The sequence below is a fragment of the Cygnus olor genome, chromosome 20, assembly GCF_009769625.2.
Source record: "Cygnus olor isolate bCygOlo1 chromosome 20, bCygOlo1.pri.v2, whole genome shotgun sequence".
Classification (NCBI taxonomy): domain Eukaryota; kingdom Metazoa; phylum Chordata; class Aves; order Anseriformes; family Anatidae; genus Cygnus; species Cygnus olor.
Genome location: NC_049188.1, coordinates 6,956,370 through 6,975,299, shown reverse-complemented (window position 1 = coordinate 6,975,299; position 18,930 = coordinate 6,956,370). Strand labels below are relative to the sequence as shown.

Sequence of the window (18,930 nt, the reverse complement as noted above, 5' to 3'; positions counted from 1 at the left end):
CCTTTTCCAAAAAAATGGAAACTCCCCACTCCCCAGAGTAACTTCTTCCTCTGCTGATCTATTTTTTTTAGTATGGAATGGGAAAAAAAACAAAACACCTGGGAAGGGGAGCCCTTCGCCCAGTTTATTGTTCCACTCTCCAGCAAAGTCATTCGTCTCGATTCTTCCTTTCATTCTGTCACCGTTTCTCGTTGCTTTTGCTTTGGGGCAGAGATGGAGCAGCCTTGTCTCGGCGTGCCATTCCCCACGGCCCTGCGGGTAACGCCGGGACCCTCTGCGAGGCGAGCGGGGCTGGCCTGTAGCAGCGGTAACCAGCCCCATTTTCCTCGAGTTTATTCCTATTCCTTGAGTTTCAGGAGGTAAACGAGGACCCCGAGGACGAAGCCTGATGGTTTGGGGAGCAAAGAGGCATTTAGGGGATAACGGAGGATGCTTTGGCTTCGTTCCGGAAGGGAACCGTGGGCATTTGCTGCCTGCCCTTTATCCGCTCCCCAGCCTAGTCTGCGCTTCCAGGAGAGCCGTCAGCTTTTGCCTGGAATGGGCGATGTGTTCCTAGAGCTGGTAATTCGTGCGTCCCTCGACTTCAGGTTGTTCACAACTGGGCTGAGCATTTGCGAATGAACGTGGAGGAAAATCAAGAAGTGAAAAGGCCAAAGCGGGCAAGGGAGAGCAGCTCTCCCCAGCGCCTTTTTTCCTGGTGGCGCCATTGTCTGAGTTGAGTTCTTCTCTCGGTGGTTAAATTTAGAAATGGCTTGGTTTTGGAACAAGTGACTTTTAAGATACTTTTCTGGAGATTTCTGGGTAATGTAATCCCAGGGAGATTCGATGCTCTGCTGCTCTCATCTGTGTTTAGATCCTTTTGCAAGACTCCGGGGTGCGGTTTCTCCCCATACTTCCCCCAGTATCTTCTAGAATTTCGTTCGTTTGTTTCCCAGTCAAAGCTCCCACAACATTCCTGAAGCCTCTTGTACCTTCCCATCTCTCCTTTCTCTTTATGAACAAGCTGGTATTTATAGAATTATTGCTTTGTGAAAATAAGCCAAACGTTTCTAAAACCTAAATTCAATTCCTGTGATGGATCTCGTCAGTGCTGGTTATTTAAATGCTCTGGAAATGGAATATGTGTGCTTTAAAAAGTAGTCTGAATACTATGGTTAGTATTTCTGATGTATATTCTCTCTTATTTACTACTCATTTCCAGCACAGCTTAGCTTAATAGTTCCGGGCATCTTCTTGCTTACAGCGTGTCAATTAGCCAAGTTGCAGATGAAGGACAGAAAGGCTTCTCCAAATGTGACAGCGTGCTATACATTTCAGCCACTTAAAATTCAGCCAAGGCAGGAGAGAATTAAGGTTTTCCATACTTCCATCTAGCGTGCACGAGGGAAATTGCACCTACGGTTGAAATCCCAGCTGTTGTAGTGGTTCCTCTTTAGCAAAGATCGTATCGTTTGCTGGTCTTGGTTAATCGGTTGGTGCTGAAGGACTGTGTGGCCTCCCAGGGCTGACAGATTTTGGCTCCAAGTAGCTTCGTGATGTCCGTTTTCGCTTGTCCTATTTGCTGCCCTGTTTGCTTGTCATCCCGTGCTGGAGGTTGAGCCGCTTGATTTATGAATTATTGCCGCTGAAATAAAATTAAAGCGGTTGCTCAGTCGTTTAAGAGCCAATTAAATCTGATTTTATTCTGATGCAGCATTGCCCGTGAAAGCGCAGAAACCTCTGTCTGTGGAGGAAAGTCAGATCTGAAATGTTTGGTGGTTCTTTTTTTATAATCCACGTGTTAGAGCGCTCGGCTCACCCAGTAAAACCCACGGCGGCGGTGAGTTCAGATGTTAGAAGTTACTCCGGGGATGTCAGGAAATAAAACGCAGATCCCAGTGATCCCGTGTGGACCCTCAGACGCGGCTGCTGGCTGAGGACCGAATTCAGCGAGGGTGAAGGAGTTTCTCTTGTCCGCAGCGCTTTTGGAGAATGTAATTTATTTACTACCCTCTGGTAGCTTTCAGAGATAGAGACGGGGGCTCTTCGGGGAGAGGCGGTTTTCCAGCTGTGGCCGTGATGTCCCAAGGGATCAGCGTTCCTCCTCGGTGAGTTTCCAGTGGCAGTGTGCTGCTGACTGCGAGATCCCCCACTTCCACGGCGTGTTCAGGCGGAGGTGCTTTGGGGAACGGTGCTGGGAACCTGGTAGGGACCTTGCTGCGAGGGGCTGCGCTATTTATCGCGTGGTGGTGGCCACCGGGCTCGCTCCTGATCCCCTGATGGGGCACGGCCACGCTGGTGGTGTCAGAGAACGCCCCGTGAAGCCTTACAGCCCTGTGTTGCTGGCAGTAACGACAGCAAATGAAGAAGGAATCGGGTGCTTTTCATTACATGTGACAATTAAAATGCGTCTCGACTGTGATGGTTCTTCCTAGGAGAAATGACACTGCCCATCCTGGTTTTATTTTCACCATTTTACACTATATATGATGTCTCCTGTGGGCCGGGGAGGTGCTGGCTGAGACTGTTTCAATATTAAAGGTCTGGTTTGCCATCTTTTTTATTAAAAATAAATCAGATAGGATGCAGATACAATTTTATTTCTGCTAACCAGACAAGCCCGCACTCGCCGGCTCGCGGATCTGCAGCGTCTGTCTCTGTCAGGATCACAGATACGGAGGAAATGATTTATTCTGGTTTCCAGAGCTTCGATAAAACCCTACCTGGTTTTGTGCAGATGGCACCGAACAGATAACGCGTCGCCCAGCCATTTGTGTAAAGCACCGTGTGTTTGTACCAGAGCCCGAATCCCCGATGCATCGGTAACACCGAGGTGGGTACTACTGTTGTACCGGGCTCTTCCTTCAGCTGGTGGAATTAATTGCCAAATGTGGAGCGAATTTGTCCTTCAGCCACCCAAACACCACAAAACACACGACGATCCTGCACAGCTCCCTGCTGGGAACCAGTCGTGGCACCGAGCGCCCACCTCCAGCCATGGCGGTCAGAGGAACCCGAATTCCCCCCTGCAAACCCCGGCCACGAGGTCTTGGGAGTCATACGTTGATACCCAGAGAGGGGCTTTTGGGGTCGGGGATGGCAAATCAGTGGGGTGGCGCAGGGCAAGAGCACGAGAGCCCTCGGATTTTGGGCTCAGGGCAGGCGTTCGGGGGGTGCCTACTGCTCTGCCCGACCTTTTCCTAAGATGCTGTAGTAGAGCACATTAAGGCAGCTTCTAACGGTGGCACTAATTCTAAATAAATGTTTACTAAACACCATTAATGGCTTTAAAATGTTTTAGGAATACTTATTAGACCTTCAGACTCGCTTGGTGAAGGGAGCCCGTCTCCATGGGGGGCTGCCATTTTAGTGCCTCCCAGCAGGAGGCCTATTTGGCTGATGCAAATTAGGTTGGGGAAAGTAGGCTAAGCCACGAAAAGTATGAGAGACGGTGAAATTTTAAATGTTTAAGGTGACTGTTTTTCAAATTGTTAACATTTTTACCATCACTTAAGTATGACGCTTTATTCCCTTTAATTCTCCCACCCTCGTTCCTTGTTGCAGACAGCCTCAGCTCCGTTTGCCTTTGCATCCGCTCCTCAAAATGGAAGCTGTGGTCCGTTTGCTGTTTTATCCCCAGCAAGGTGCTTGGAAACATCGCCACGTGGTGTGATTTGCTGTATAATTAGAAATGCAGATACAGACTTTTTTGTTTTGTTGTCGCACCGTGGTTAATTTTTTCTATTCTGTTAACATTAATAGGGACTGAAGGTTAAACTTGCCTTATGTAAACTCCGGGTATTTGCAGGATGCTTGCTGGCAAGGTGATTAATTCTGGCAGGCAGAAAGGGACGTGCTCGCAGACGGGTGAAGATCGGCGCCGGTACCCAGAAGACTGGATCTCAGGAGAGAGGGCGCTGGGTTTTTCAGCAGGATGATGTGTTTACGGGCTCCACCTTCAATCCAGCTCCTCCTGGCTGGTAGCAGCAACCCCAAAAGCACCTGGAGAGGGGGTTCTGCTCCTCCGGGCTCCCTGCGGGGCAGCCAGAGGAGGCTCCTCCAGCCCTCGCCGCGGATGCGATGGAGAGCGACCTGCCCTGTCCTCGCATGCATGAGGGAAGAAGAAGAGCAGAAGGCAGGCAATAAACCCACCGTGCCACTGAAACCCAGCAGCGCAGGGGTGTAGCCGCCATCCCCACCTCATGCTGAAATAAAGAAGCCTTTCCGAAGTCTGCGGGGGATCCCAAAGCCTGTTGCAGGGTGGACAGGCGCTGAGCAGCACTAACAAGGGGCCATTCCGTGGTGGAGCGGCTGCCCCGGTGCCGTGGGACGGGCGGGGTGACACCGAAGTGCCAGCAGTGCTGTGCCCCGTCCCCATCTGCCTCTGCGTCCAGCTCCTCCGGGCAGCGAGTGCGGCAGTGAAGCAACACTCATGGCACCTTCCAGCTCAAAGGTTTCATTTAATCTTCTTCATTTCTAGTAGAAAATTGATATTCAACCAGCACGTTTCCAACGTGTCTTTGCCTGCATGGAGAAGGACCCCCGAGTCGTGTTTGCATTGGAGAGGAGCGCCGAATCCTCCGGCGGGGGCTTCAGCCCTAGGGCTGTCACCGTCAGCAGCGCCCAGCTCTGCTTTAACCATCACCGAGCGCGGCTGGATTTCAAACACGTGTCTCTAAAAGTCGTGCTCTGCAGCAGGAGGCTGTTTGTATGCCGTGCTGCTCGGATAAACGTAGGGGAGCTGGGGGTTTCCGTGTGGAACAAGTGCATCGTGCGATGATTAGCATGGAGCTGACCCCACGGGTGTCTAGTGGACAGTGCCGAGGGCCGAATCCCAATTTTATGGGGACTTCAGTAAATATTAGGTGAAACGATTCAGGGTTTCTATTAAAAGCCTATTTTTAATTGCTTTTTTCTCTAGAAACTAGTGAGGCAGAGCCGCGTGAGGGCTGGGGCTGTAACTTTGCTGCAGTTTATGTCCCGTAGCCTCCAAAACAGTAAACCCGAAACAGGAAGGTCTGCTCTGCGAGCTGATGGTATCGTTCTCGTCGAGATAGATTCTGGGAGAGCAAGCTGCATTCCTTAGCTCTTGCAAACCTTTCTAATTGTTTTTTTTTTTCTCCCAACCTTAGCCTGATACTATCTTGTAAGTAATTGTTGCATCATGCTTGCTTTATCCTCCACTGGGAAGTGAGATAATTGCTTTCTACTTTTTAATGGGCAGCGTTGGGGAAGCCTGCGAGCTCCGAAGTGCAGATGAGCAGTGCAACAGCTCTTGCAACACTCGCACGTTTCTTCAAGCTTTCCTGAACCCTGATGGGCAGGGAAGGAGGAGAAGGGAGGCACGGCCGGCAAGAACCTTCTCCAGAACCGAGCAGCAGCCGTGAAGTTACTCGGGGCTTCAGACCCTATCACAAAAGGAAAGCCACCGGTCGTGATGTGCCTTGTATTTGGGGACGTCTCCTCCGTGGGAATATTCAGCCAGACTTCCCTTACGAAGTGGTATTATGTGAGATTAATTATTCATAGCCAGTTTAATTCTTCGTTCTTGCATATTTAATTGTAAGAGCGTGCTGGATGTCGCAGTGATTTCCCAGAAGAAAAAAGGAAGACCATGCAGGTATAGGTATATAGTCTTAAACGTGTCCGAGCTCAGCTTTGTTGCTTAATTTTGGAGCAGAATGGGTTAGTATCAGATGGTTCTTGTGGGGAAACAATGATGCAGAATCACGATTTCGCTTAATCTTTTCAGCTAAGTTCTTGAAGTTGAAATAGCTGGCTTGAGTTTTGCCGATGGCACTTCCGTTGTCTTGCTTATTTTATGAGGAAAAACGCTTAACGGGAGGGAGAACGTGACTTGTATTTCCTTCGCTGAAGGGGGAAAGCTTTATCAAAGACTTTGGAAGTGCCTATCGACTCTTTTCAGAAGACGAAGGAGGGGAATAAGATTTTCATTGATTTTTTTTCCAGCGATCGGAATAGCAATGCCAAATGCTCGTGTGATGAAGGTTTTTCTTGAAAGACTGGGCTAGGCTCTTAGTGCTCGAGGTGAGAAAATACCGGGGAGATGTTTTACCATTCGCCTTCTGATTTGCGTTGTCATCCTTCTGGAGCTGCTTGAGGCTGGCGAGGCGCTGGCTGGAACCGAATCCCTGGCGCTCGGAGGGCAGGGTTGTTCTCCGCTGTTTACCGTAGGAGTCGAAACTTCTGAAAAATCTGTTTACAATGTGTCTGAGCCGGCGGAGAGAGGACACAGCAGAGACTGCTATCTGTTTACTGCTCGGATAAGGAGGTGGAATAGATTGCTGGCCTGTTTGTGAACTCTGCTTAATGAATGGTTGCTAGGCAAATTGCATCTCAATCAGTTTAATCCTCGAGATGTCATTTACGGGTCTGCTCTTTGTGAGGCCGGGGCTGTGCTCTTGCACGCCGCGCGGGCCAGAAATTGCTAGCAAAGCAGCTTAGAGCAGCGTGCTCAAAAATGCAGCGTACACGAGATGCCGGGCGGCCCGGTTCCAAGCAGCAGCCGTCGTAGGGCCGTCCCTTCGCGGCCACGCGCCGGCCGAGATGCTCGGCGACGCACGGGAGGCAGCAGCGGCAGCCCCGGCACCTCTTTGGGATCGGATCCGAACTCGTCGGCGCTGGATTGACGTGAAAGGAGATGTTTCCAAACGGGGACCGCGTCGCCGCCTGGGTGGAAGGTATTTATGTTGAATTAGCTCAGGGTCCCGTGTGATTTCGGGGTGTGTGCGTGGGACGCGACGAACTCCGGCAAATAGCTGGAGGTGAGAGCTGGTGTTTACTGCCTGGAGGCTGGGACTGGCCTCAGTGACCCACCTGTGATCGGGAAAGGGCACGGGACTGTTGCATGAAGTCTTCAGCTGCTGAAACCGTGGACTTTCTCCCTCCGAATCAGGAGAGAACCGAGTAATTGCATCTGCCGGCGTGCTTTACCTTCGTACTACAGGCTCATGGGTTAGTCCAAAGGAAAAACTTTGCTAACGTCGTTAAGCTTTAACAGCCTCTTTGTCATGAAAGATAACAAAATACGTGTTTTATTGGGTTTCCCACGACAGAGGTTAATCTCACTGCAATCAGAACGTTGTTCTCCGCATGACTACACCTCCCTCTCGATTGCAGTACATCCTCTTTAAGCTCTGGGTCGTGGCACCCAGCGCTGTAAACGCAGACTGGAAAAGACTGGACTTGTCTGAGACATTTTGGAGGTGTTTGTGGTGGCTGCGCGTTGATATGAAACGTCCTTTGTGCGGCACGGTTATTAAAAGTGCCAGTGAAAGCATCGCACACGAGGGCCTTGGCACTGGATGTGTGCAGCTTTTGTGTTACTCCGAAACACTATTAAAATTTTAGGGAAAGATCGCGTTAAAATGTGGGGAGCACACGCAGAATATTCCACCTCGGTCGCCAGCAGAATGACAGCAGTGCTCTCGCATCTTGCTGCCGCCGATGGGAAGGGGAGTGCTGAACAGAAGACTTTGTGATCAGCGAGTGCTTTTCATGCAAATGAAGATTTTTTTTTTACATGCTGCTGAATCAGGGGCTTGTGTAGCGAGCGCGGCGCAGAAGTGATAAGATCACTTTGTCATAGCTTGAAATTCTGCCCAGCGTGTCTTTCAGACCGCTGAGACGGGCGAGAAGCACTCTTGTTAGGAGGGCACGCAGCAGTAACTGGTATAATATTTGGGGCAGGGCTTTTCCTTCATGGCACGCTCTGTCCTCGGTGATCTGCCACGTGTCGCCAGCCTTTATTTCGAAGCAGTGAGGAACTGGGACGGGCGGGTGACCCTGCGCGGCAGCAGAGTCGTAAAAGCTCCAGTTCCTGCTGGCATCCCGGTGCTGCTCGTGCCTGAACGGCGCAGAATTTCATCTTCAGGAGCCACGAGCCTTGCTTGGAGGCTCCGCTGGGGATGCGCCGTGTCGCTGAGCCTCGCGCTGGCTCCGCACAGGCTCTGCCCGTTGCGCGGCTGCGTTTTCCTGCAAAGAGCACCCGTCCGGGACCGCCTCTGTTGCCTTTCCCTTTGCATTTATTAGCTAGCACCATCTTCCCTACGTCCTCCTTTCATGCTCAGAACCAGTTTGGTTTAATGAGGACTGTGGCTGCCAGCAAGCAAATGGATGGACGTAGTTAAACAGGGCGTCTAAACCTCCCCCTGCAGATGGGTGGCGTTCGGCATCCTGATGTGACCTTGGGAGAAGTTCTCCGGCGTGTTCCTTTCCCTCTTTATTTATCTCTCTTGCTGTGTAGCAGCTTTTCTTACAGAGCAGCGTCTGAGCTATTGGAAATCTGTCCTCGCTTCTCTTCCGCTCTCCAGAGACATTGTCAGCATAACACCCAAGCTACTAGATTGAGGCCTGAATATTCTTGCTTTCGCACAATCAGGAGGCATTCACTAAAGGAGCAAGGTGGGAAGGAGTTTAAAGATGTAGGGCTGAGATTTTTAGACGCTTTTCAGCCCGTGATTGTGAATAGTCTTGGTGAGGAAGGTCAAAGACTTTCTTCACGTGAGATGCCCTAGGATGTGTGCGTGGAGCATCCATCAGGAGGGGGAAATGCCATCAGTTTTCAGTGTGGGGCTGTTCATACTTGGAGGTGTCAGCTGGAGAGCCTAGGAACAGATCTGCTTCTCAGTTTTGTGGTCACTGATTCCTGCCCTTCTCATCAGGACGTCCTTTCTGACCCTGCATGTTCCTGGAGAGTTTCAGAGCGGTAGGACGGAACCTTTTTCCCTTTTTTCCTAGTTTTCTCATGCAAATTATGGTGCGGATTATTCAGTGTTTAAAATCTGGTTTATGCTGGCTTCTGAATTTCATTTAAAACAAACATCTGGAGAGCTATTTGATCCCCTGCGCGCGACTGTTGTCTGCCTCACGTGTTAAAATGACTTCTGCTTCATTTTTAGCGAAAGGCAAAGAGCTTGATCATGCTAGCCCAGAGGAAACGGCTCACCTTCTGCAGCCGGTAATTTCCACAAGCACACAGCCGACCCGGCAGGTATTCATAACCCTTCCTATCAGGGAGGGTGGCAGCTGTGGCTGTCTGGTTCTCCTCCGCTGCCGTTTGGGGCCTGCAGGAACCTGTGCTCTGATTCGCACTCCACGAAGCCTGGTTCTCCTGTGCCCAGCGTGGATCAGAGCGGATGCTCTGGGCGAGGAGAAGGAATTACCTCCTGGTAATTCTCAGCGAGCAGCACAAAGCCTGCCTCCGGAGGGTTGTCTCACACCGCTGCTACCTCGCAGTCGGATCTGGGGAGCAGAGTCGCGGAGGGAGGAGCAGGGTATTTATCCAAATAGCCATTGCATTGTGAGCATTTTTTCTGATTTGTCAGGAGCTTGCTCCTCTGCTCTTCACTGGAGACTTAAAGTGTGTGCCCCTGGCGAGAGTGCTGGGTACATGCTTCCTGTGCCTTTCTTGCTTTGAAATGGGTTCCTGTTGCTCTTTGGCAGACCCTGAAGCAGCGATCTGTGGAAAGAGCGCATTCAGAGCTAGGGTGACTTTACCTCTTTGTTTTCTCTCTTTATTTATGCCTGTATGGGATCAGCTGGTCCCGCATTATGTGTGAAGTAGTTAAAATTTAGCCTGCATCTGTAGGATGTGATTTCTTTCCACCCCCCTCCCCATCCCCAGTTGCTTTGATCAAATCAAATAAAAAAGCAGCGCTTTCATTTCTGGTTCTGTAGTTTCAAAGACAATCTCTTGACATGCTCTAGCAGTCTGGACCTGAGTCCTTTTTTTTTCCTTCCTTCATCCAAAGTCACACTGTGTCTTGTGCCTTTCTCTGTATCAGCAGTTAGGATCTGCGCTGGCTTTTATCTGAATCAAAAGACAAATGGAAGAGGGCAAGACACTGCAGGAACGGGGAGCAGACTCACATGTGCAATGGAAATATGTAATCCTTACATTCAGGCTGCCATATGGAGGACAGACCGACTTCTCTACTGAATATGTGGAGCCCGTGCTTCCAGAAATGTGAGTTTAGATTTCAGGCTTTGAAGGCTGGTTAATCCCCCCAGCAGCTAATACCGACATAAAATGCTGTGATGTCAAGCCTTTCCCTCTATAAACGCTGTTTTTTTGTTCTTGTTGGAGTTGTTTTTATTTTTTGCGTATGTCAAACGTACAAAGCAACACCGAATTTGAGAAATTAGCATTCAAACGCTCCGTAAGCACTTTATTTTTGTCTGCTGTGTGAGCAGCCGATCACGTTTGGACTGAAATAACACCGAGATGCCGCGTCCCCGTGCGGGTCAGCGCTGCTTGGCCGTGAGGAGAATCCAGAGCTTCGTCCGGCGTCCTAAAAACACCCTCCTAACCTCAGTCCTGGAAAACCACATCTGCCAACCTGCTGCTAGGCTGTACCCAGGGTGAGGATCCTGGCTAAGCCCCAGGTCCTACTGACGTACCCCGTTCCTCAGCACGATGAGCGTCCTGGTCGGCGTCATCCCTATCGAAACCCAAACTGTGTCTGATGGCATTTGTGATTCTGCGGCACGCGTTGCTTTTACAGGGCTGTAGCGCCTTAAGCAAAGCGTGCTTCTCTTTGCATTAAGGAGTCGGATTGAGCTATTCAAAGCAGGTTGATAAATTGCTTTTCATTTAGTGTCTGGGTGCCAAGGGGTTCGCTATGTGTTCCAAGACGAAAAATACATTAATTACAGCTTCTGCAGAGCGTTTATCAATCACACAGTTATAAACAGTACTAATGCAGTTAATTGAAGGTAGAAAAATTTACCTTTTAGAATTCATTGACCGCAGCTAGCTTGGTTACTCCATGGTAGGGAAGAGAGATTGCCTGGAAATGAAGCAACCGTTGGGGGATTGCCTCGGTGACTTTCCGGGGTACGCGCTCGGCCAGGCTCTCCCCCCTGCAGCCAGGTTGTGCTTACCCTGCCAAAGGATGTCGCGGTTACAGCTGCATCTGTGGCCTGTCCGTGCACTTTCTTTATCACCATCTCTTTCTTTTTTTATATATGTAAAAAGGCAAGTGCAAAGGGGGAAGGACACACAAGCAAACAGAAGGCTCCTGCTCACCTGGAGTCAGTAAACTTTGCTGTGGGAAAAGAAATCCCTTTGAGCGTAAGCTTTTGTTCACGGTGATGTGTTCGTGGCTGCTCAAAGAAGTAGGAGCTGTTCTGTGGGGCCTGCAGACAAAAATCTCTGGTTTTTGTGCAGGGCGGAGCCTTTGAAAGTGCCTTGCACGCTCATGTTGCTTTCCCCGTGGCTGTTTTGAACTGTCAGCAGTGCCGCTGGCCACTTTTCATCCTTCTTGGAAAGGCACCGAGCAGAGCACGGGCTGTTGTACGGTGCCTCACAAAGAACGCATTTCTTGTCCTTTTTTCCGTTGAGTTAGGAGATGGCCTTCGAGTTTGGTGGCAGGTCGGTAAGGACGGCAGGTCTGTGTCAGTATGAGCCATCAGGGCACCGGTACCTTGTCTGGAAGTCGGTAGGAAAACACGGCAGCATCTGTCCATCCCCTCCGTGTGCCTCTGGCGGCTTGTGTTGGCTGCTGGTGAGTGCTGTGTGCTTGTGTGGCGGCTTCTGTTCGAGTTCTTGGAACGCTTGTCGTCTTCACAGCAGGGCTGCACGACATCTCCAGCTAAAGAAGAAGGTCTTATCTCGCGCTTGCAAACGGTCGTGGATCTATCTACGAGCTGATTCGGCCGGGGTCCGGCAGGAAGCCCCGGCACCGTGACGGGTTAGATGCACATCTCCAATCCTCTATCTCAAAAATCGTCTGTACACGCCTCTGCTTTGTCAACGGGTTGCTGCTATTGCACCATAGGTGGGACCTTAGCTCGGTAGCCAAACAGCTAAGCCCTAAGCCGAGCGGCTCGCAGTGCGAGTGCACAGGGCAGAAAGGCACACGTGCATGGCCAGCGCAAAGCGGAACCCGGAGCCCACGTGCGACTGGCCGCCGTGTCCACCCCGCACCCCGACACCTGCTCAGCGAGTGAGTCACTTTTTTTGTTCTTAGCTCGAGTTCCGTTTTGGGTTTTGCATGAAGTGCGACTCATTCTGCCTCATCTTATTTGCAAATATTTTCTCGTTTTCAAGTGAGTCTATTTTTAAAACGGGACTCGAAACGGAGTTTTCAATATCTAACACATCTGGCTTGCTCTTTGTGTGTTGCGTATAGGTGAAATTTGTTCAAAGATAGCTCTGAAAAAATATTAAATAATCAGCTTGTACGAAACGGAGGAGGAGAGCTACTTTCCTGCTCGGGGAACTGTCAGAATCTCTAACTTCTGATGATATTTTTAAAGGACAAACTGTCGTTCTTCTGTCCTGTGCAGCCATAAGTACTTCTGTAAGTCCCCGTTAAGACTTTAATTCTGGGCTGTTACAGGATAAAGTGTGGAATGAGAGAAGCTAAAGATAATGGTGAACTGTGCAAGGCAGCCACTTGGAGAGGGAAGTATTTCACGTTTCCTTTCCCCTTCGGTGGCTGTCTGCTGTGCTTAAGCAAAGCTTCCTTTTCAGCTAGGCTAAGGCATGTGGTCCAGCGCTGGTGCAGGAGAAATTGCGAGGGAGGCGCTCTGGATGCTGCCTGAGCATGCACAAGGAAGCACACAGCTCGTGCATGTCCTTCGTGGTCAAATAAACCCCAAAATTACAACCTCCTGCTTCTCCCGGCCACCTTAACGTGTGGGGAAGGGGCACGTAACAGGCACAGGGCACACGCGTGCTGCTGCTGAGGTTATAACGGCGAGCCCTCTGCTCTGGGAAGAGGGTCAGCCTGTAGCTGGGTTTCTTATCGCTTGAAGGCAGAAGGAAGTCGTGCACAAGAAAGGAGAACGTCTGTTGGTGAAACGTGCCTCCGCTGGGCTGTGCGTGAGCAGCATCCTGGAGGCTGGCTGTTCGGGGTATGCTTCGTGTGCACGTCATCGGGGCTAACCTAAATACCCCTAAATACCGGCGTGTAGGATTCCTGCGTCTGTTCTCCCTGTTACAGTAGAGATGGTGCTCAAGCACGTAGGAGGAACGTGGCTTTAGTTTGCCCCGAAGGTAATGGATGCTTTTGAGGAAGGAATGTTTCTTTGCTCCTCTTAGTACCTCGTTGAAAAAAGGGCTATTTTCGGTGAAAGTTAAGCTTTTTGTCTTCTGAAAATAAGAATCGAAGCCTAATATCCTGGGCAACTCCTGACGTTGACGACAAGGCTGTATTTACCTGGCCCCTGATGTTAACTGCTGCAGTTCAGCTGTTGCAGCACCCTGTGCTCCCTCTCCTAAATGACCGTGCAGATTTATGCGCTGCTCAACATAGCTCGGGTACACCCCAGACTGCTCCCGCACCCCCGTCGCCCGCCAACACAGCGTTAAAAGCCTCGGAGCTGGAAGTTACCATTTAAAAGGAGAAGGAAAATTAATTAAAGGTCAGAGTGCTTTAGTCTAGTGAAAAATTCAGAGGAGGCAGATCCAAAGTTATTCAAATCCCTTTTGAATATGGGCTGATTTTCCTACTTCTTGCTCGAGTTCCCATGGCGAGGGCAGTATCTCATCTGTCTCATAGCTGACCGCTAGCATCTGTGTTTCAAGCACAGCCAGAAATCCTCCTTTGAAGCTGTGGCCAGGCCCTGCAAACGTTCTGACTTGTCTTTTTTACATCTTCCCTTAGCCTTAGAAGAGACCTGCAACACCTGGCAAGACCTACTTAGGGCTGTGTTGTCTATCAGCTCCTGCCACATTGCAAAATGTGGAGTTAAATCTAAAAATAGGCTTAAAAAGAGGTGATAGGCTTTGAGTAAAGTAAAATAAGCCACAGATTTAGGTCATGAAAGGGAATTTATATCACTAGTTCTCTGTTCCAGCTTTCTTGAGCTAAAATTCTCCTCTGTCCTGACAAATGAAAATGAAGAGGAGCAGCGGTGAGTAAATGGAGTTGAGGAGTACGAAGTGTGGTCTGATTCCAGTTCCTTCCCGGATTTTGACCTTGTAAGCGATACGTCAAGGGGGTATTGGATGCTCTGCAGTTTAATTTGTCTTCCCAGTATTCTCCCGTGGTGGAAAACTGTCGCCCGCTACTATCCTTTTAAAAAGGAGCAACCGTGGCATGGGGTGATTAAATGCTTCATCCAAAATTACGTCAGGGATCCGTGGTGAGCCAGCTACATCCCTCAGTCTCTCCTATCATAGGCTAGCTCCATAATCATGAGACCCGTCTTGTAATATAAATCTGGTCAAAAAACCCCTTAAGCCTCTGTAAAATGAGTCGTGTGCAATTTTTGCCCGTCTCGGAGTGGTTATGCGGGTTCGGTAATGTTTGTAAAGTGCTTTGATACGCTTTGGTGAAGGGCAGGGTGTTAATAATTAAAATTGGAAGGAAGTTCTAAAGCAGTACGGGAGACGGCTGCCGTTTTCTGGTCTGTTAGTTAACAAAAACGCAAACCAGAATGGGCAAATCAGCGAGAATTTCGTTCAACACCCCCTGCCCCCGGCCACCTGCACTGTGCAGCTAATTGTCTGCTGCCCAGAGGAGATGAGAGCAGCTCGTCCTAGCTCAGGAAGGGCTCTCGAACTGCACGAAGGCGGTGAATTATCGACACTGGAAACCTTTTGGTGTTAGCATCTCCGCACACTCCAAAAGTGCGTTATTTGTACCGATATTTACAGCGTCGGGGGATGCACCAAACTAGCATTTTTTGACAAATACGAGGTTTCGGTCGATATCATTTTGAGGTCCGTAAAACTGAAACTTGCTTTGGAAGCTCTCTACCTCTGTCGCACTTGGGTATCATCAGAAGGCACTTCTGGTGAGGACAGGCCCCGCTAATGGCTTTAGCCTGGCGCAGCTAACGAGCTGCTTGCAGACTCGCCCGGCGCTTTGCAGGCTGTGGGAGCAGCCCCGTGTTTGTCCATTTCCCTGCTTAGCAGTTTCATTTGCAAAGTGCAGGCAGGAGCAGGCTTCTTGCCAGCAACAGCTTCATTCAGATTAGGGCTTTAGTTCAATTATGTCCAATTAACTTTTATTGCAGATAGCAGTGATAATTACTTGCGAGTCAATTTTTTGGCTGCGGTTATCCCAGGGCTAAAGTCTGAGCCTGATGGATTTTAATAACCGAAGTGACGTGTAGCTTTTCCTCTTTTTTTTTCTTCTTTAGGCCTCAATTAGATGAAAGGTCAGAAGCTATGTAAAAACCCCTCGTACAATTAAAGCCAACTCTTCTACTCTCCAGCAGATGCCTCGTACCGTGTTTTAAAATAATCTCTTGGGACCGACCTAAAAACAGCTTTTTAAATTCCAAGAGCATAACCTTGAGCTCGCTGCTGCTTCAGCCGAGGAGGGGATTTGATGGAACTGATGTCACGCGTGGCACGAGGAGTGCGATACGAGCAGCGTCCCATTTAAGTGCTCTTACCCAAAAGCTTCTGCTTTTTCTTCCGCGCCGAGCGTTGCCCTCCTGGCTCGGGGAGGGAGCGGAGCTGTGCTGCAGCAGGTGCCTGCCCTTTCCCAAAGCACGCCCCGTACATTTAAATTCTCCCTGCTTCCCACTCCAAACTGTTTAATTTTGTCGCCTGAGTAACGTTGTAAATGGAGGTCAGCCTGAAAGGTGAAACAGTTTACAAGCGAAATCATAGGTAATTAAACCGCGAGGAGCAGGAATTGATTTTGATGGAAACTGTTGCAGGGCTCTGCAAAAGGTCCACCCGAGCGCGTGAAGCCAAGAGGTCCCATACAGGCAGACGCTGACGGAGCACTCCACTTGTCATAAAAGGTGCCTTCCTATTGTTCAGTCCTCCTGTTTATTTACCCCAAAACACTCCTGATGCTGTCGTGATTTAGCGCCGTTTCAAAAGACAGCCTCTCCGCACCTTATTTCGCACTTTTCCATTTAGAAAACGTTAAGGGGATGAGCTACCAGCTGGCCGCCAGCACGGTGCTCGGTTGTTAATTTCTCTCCAGGAAAAGGTAAGATCTCCCTCTGGCTTTTCAGCAGCCCCGAGCGAGCGGAGGGTGCGGTAAGTGGCCGGGCAGAGAGGGCCGTGCAGGGCTGGAGAGAGGCAGGGAGCCACAGGACCACCGGGGCCGCCGAGCGAGACCCGGCAGGCTGCAAGAAACCATCCTGAGCACCGAGGTTGGCAGGGGCTTCACCATGTGCAGTTAATGGGAACAAATTTTTAACCCCCTTTATATTTAGGTTACTTCAGGAGAAGGAAAAGGGCTGAGTCTCATTCGGTCCCGAGCAGCCTGCTGGGGGTAAATGAGACGCCGAGGTTCCCTTGGAGCAGGAAGATTGGCCCCGATTCAATTATCTTCCCTGGCAAGCGCCTGCAAACGTTGGGACCCAAGAAACTTCACAACCCGCCTTCGTTTTTGGTTTCATTTGCAGCATTTATATATATATATATGCATATATATATGGTGAATTCGGACCTTGCAGCCCGTGTTCGGGGTTCTCCGTAAATCCTGCCGATAGCCAGGGAATTTCACGCGGCCACCTTGTGAACAACGAGGAGAAGTGAAGCGTCTCGGTCAGCCACGAGTGCTTAACTAACAGCTTACGGGACCCCGGGGTGCTGGAAACTTGGAATAGTTTGGAGCTTTTCTTTTGTGCGGGTAGATGCTCCTGCTTCCTCCCGCCCCGAGCCCGCAGTTAATCTTGGAATTTCAAACACGCGTGTTTACTTTCATGAGCCTAACTTTAGATTTCACCAGCTTGCTTTCGTCTAAAGCAGCTCGGTTTCCCATATTTCACTGCCCGGGGGTGGCTTACGGGGAGTGTTTCCTTTGTGTGCTTACCCTGGAAGGCCTCTCGAGAGCTTCAGGCACTCGTATGTAAAATCCTGGCAATAACTCCGTGTGTGGGGTCTGTTTATGTAATGATAAAACTGCGTTGGAGTATTAGAAATTTCCTACTGGTGCTGAGTCGCTTTACACCTAGGTTTTACTCCACCTTGTAAAAGTTCCCCCTGGCGTAGGGTCTGGCTGAGGCAATGGTACACTTTGAATACCAGCCAGAAAATTATGTATATATTTTTTTGCAATGTATTCAGTCCAGAAAGGCAGTATTTTGGTAAGTTTTACTGAAGCTGACCCTTGGCTATGCAGCGTGGTATCCCTGGCAGTGGGTAGAGGTGAGTTTCCCTGTCGTGCCCTGAAGCCTGGCTTGCCCTCCGCAGGATGCGCTGCGCTGCCTGGACCAAAACACGAAGGTAAGGCTGGCTGTAACAGTCGTTGTGGCGACGTTAGAGTTACTCCGAAATCCCAAGCACGGTAAATCCTTGTTAAGCTTTAAAAGTTTTCATTATTAATGCATCTTAGGAGAAAAAAAATCTATTCATGTGTCTAAACCTGCTAACTATTTCCTAGAGCATACTGCAGTCCGTGTGCTGTTAGGATTATATCCTGCAGCCAGATTAGATTAAAATCACTTCAAAGAAGGGTATTTATTTATTTAATCTAGTGATTGTTTTTCTCTGGAACCGTACGTTATCTTTTTATATACGTTCTCAAGACAGAGCTCGCTCAGCTGTGTTTGGTGATGCACAGAACCACTTTAAAATGCGATTGGAAAACTCTGAAGGTAAGGGTTTTACAGCTGCCCTCCGCTGCTGGCTGCCAGAGCCTACCGGTCAGCCTGCTGCCCAGTTTGACCAGTTTAGAGGACGGTGTCGCCGAGCCTGGCACAGCTCAAAACACTTTGACCAGCTGTGTCCCTTCCAGTTCCCCCAGTAACACAGCTCCCGTGCTCGCAGGACCGAGGCAGCGTGGGGAGCTTCGCAGGTGCTGGTGCCCACACAAGTTGCAGCCATGGAGCCAAGGCTGCTGCTAGGAATTGTTGCCGTGCCAAGTTCAGTTTGTCTCCTGCTCTGGACTAATTAGAGGCAATAAAGCCGAGCACAAGAGAGGGCGATGGGCCCTGCAGCCCCCGCGTCAGGACCCCGAGCTGCTGACCTGAGGCGTAACGACGGTGCGAGGCAGCCGGGGATGCTCACCGTAACCCAAACGTGCAGCAGATTTCAGGTCATTTCAGCCCCGTGGTCTGCTCGACCTGTCTGCACCAGCTCGTGTCGAAGGTCAGTAGGAGAAATCTCATAAGGAATAAATGTCAGTTAATTTCTAACAAAAAAAAAAATAATGCATCTGTTTGTGAAGATAATTTCAAATGCGTTTGTTGTCAAGTACCGAGATACCAGTTTTGTAAAAATATTAATTTCATAGAGAACAAAAAATGGAGCAGGATTTTAATTATAATATGGAATTCAGTAATGGAGTTATGGTCAGCACTTCTGTCTAAGTCTGAATTCCTTTTTTTAATGCTCAGCAGTGACCTAGATGGCATCAATTTGGTTATTGCAAATCAGGCTAAGAGAATGATTATATGCTTCCACTTAAAATGATTTTTTTTTTAAGTCAGATATTTCCTTTAAAATTATTATTGCCACCCCAATCTTTTATGAACCTTTGGCATTGCCTGAAGTGATTATCTATCTGCAGGAGCAACTTGCCTTTATAGCCCGCTCTAAAATATTAAAGTCCATGCCTCTCGGTGCTGGGGCTGTCATGGACGCTGATGCTGATGGTGAGCAGACCCTGCCCCTGTCTCGCTGGAGGAACTGCTGCTCGCTCAGTCCGGGTGCTGTGCTGCGCTGCAGCAGGCTTTTCTCTCTTTCAGGGCTGCACACAAACTTGCCATCAGTGATGGTTCAGACACCGAGCTCTCTTGGCCATGCAGTTAAGAAGTAATCCTGGATTGGCATCACACCTTACTAGAGCAAAAGTTAGGTGGATATGATAGTGATGTGATCTGGTGGCTTTCCGACTGCGGTGAAGGTTCTTAATTTTGTTGCCTGCTTTCCGCTAAGAAATAGCTCTTGTTTTTTACAGTCTTACAAACTAGATGAAATGAGGAGAAAAAATACAATTTTTTTCTTGCTGACTCCGAGCATTTCTGTTGCTTACGCAGGTAAAGCTCAGGCAGTGTGCGGTGGTT

General features: G+C 49.5%; 1 protein-coding gene and 1 long non-coding RNA gene across 5 annotated transcripts in view; one reads left to right on the top strand and one right to left on the bottom strand.

Annotated features, from left to right (window-relative positions):
• Window positions 1-18,930, top strand: part of FAM222B (family with sequence similarity 222 member B) — a 38,616-nt gene that overhangs the window by 5,778 nt on the left and 13,908 nt on the right. Inside the window, exon 1 of one of the 4 annotated variants that reach the window (XM_040532382.1) lies at window positions 12,648-12,658. The exons of 2 other annotated variants lie outside the window; for them this stretch is intronic. The gene's annotated coding sequence lies outside the window, so the exon portion shown is untranslated. Of the gene's footprint in view, window positions 1-12,647; window positions 12,659-18,930 lie in introns of those variants that run through there. One more of the 4 variants, XM_040532385.1, reaches the window with a different exon arrangement.
• LOC121057767 lies at window positions 5,947-18,883 on the bottom strand. Its single transcript, XR_005813947.1, has 2 exons — window positions 10,885-18,883; window positions 5,947-10,790 (listed from the first exon to the last, which is right to left on the bottom strand). It is a non-coding gene; the product is annotated as an uncharacterized LOC121057767 (long non-coding RNA).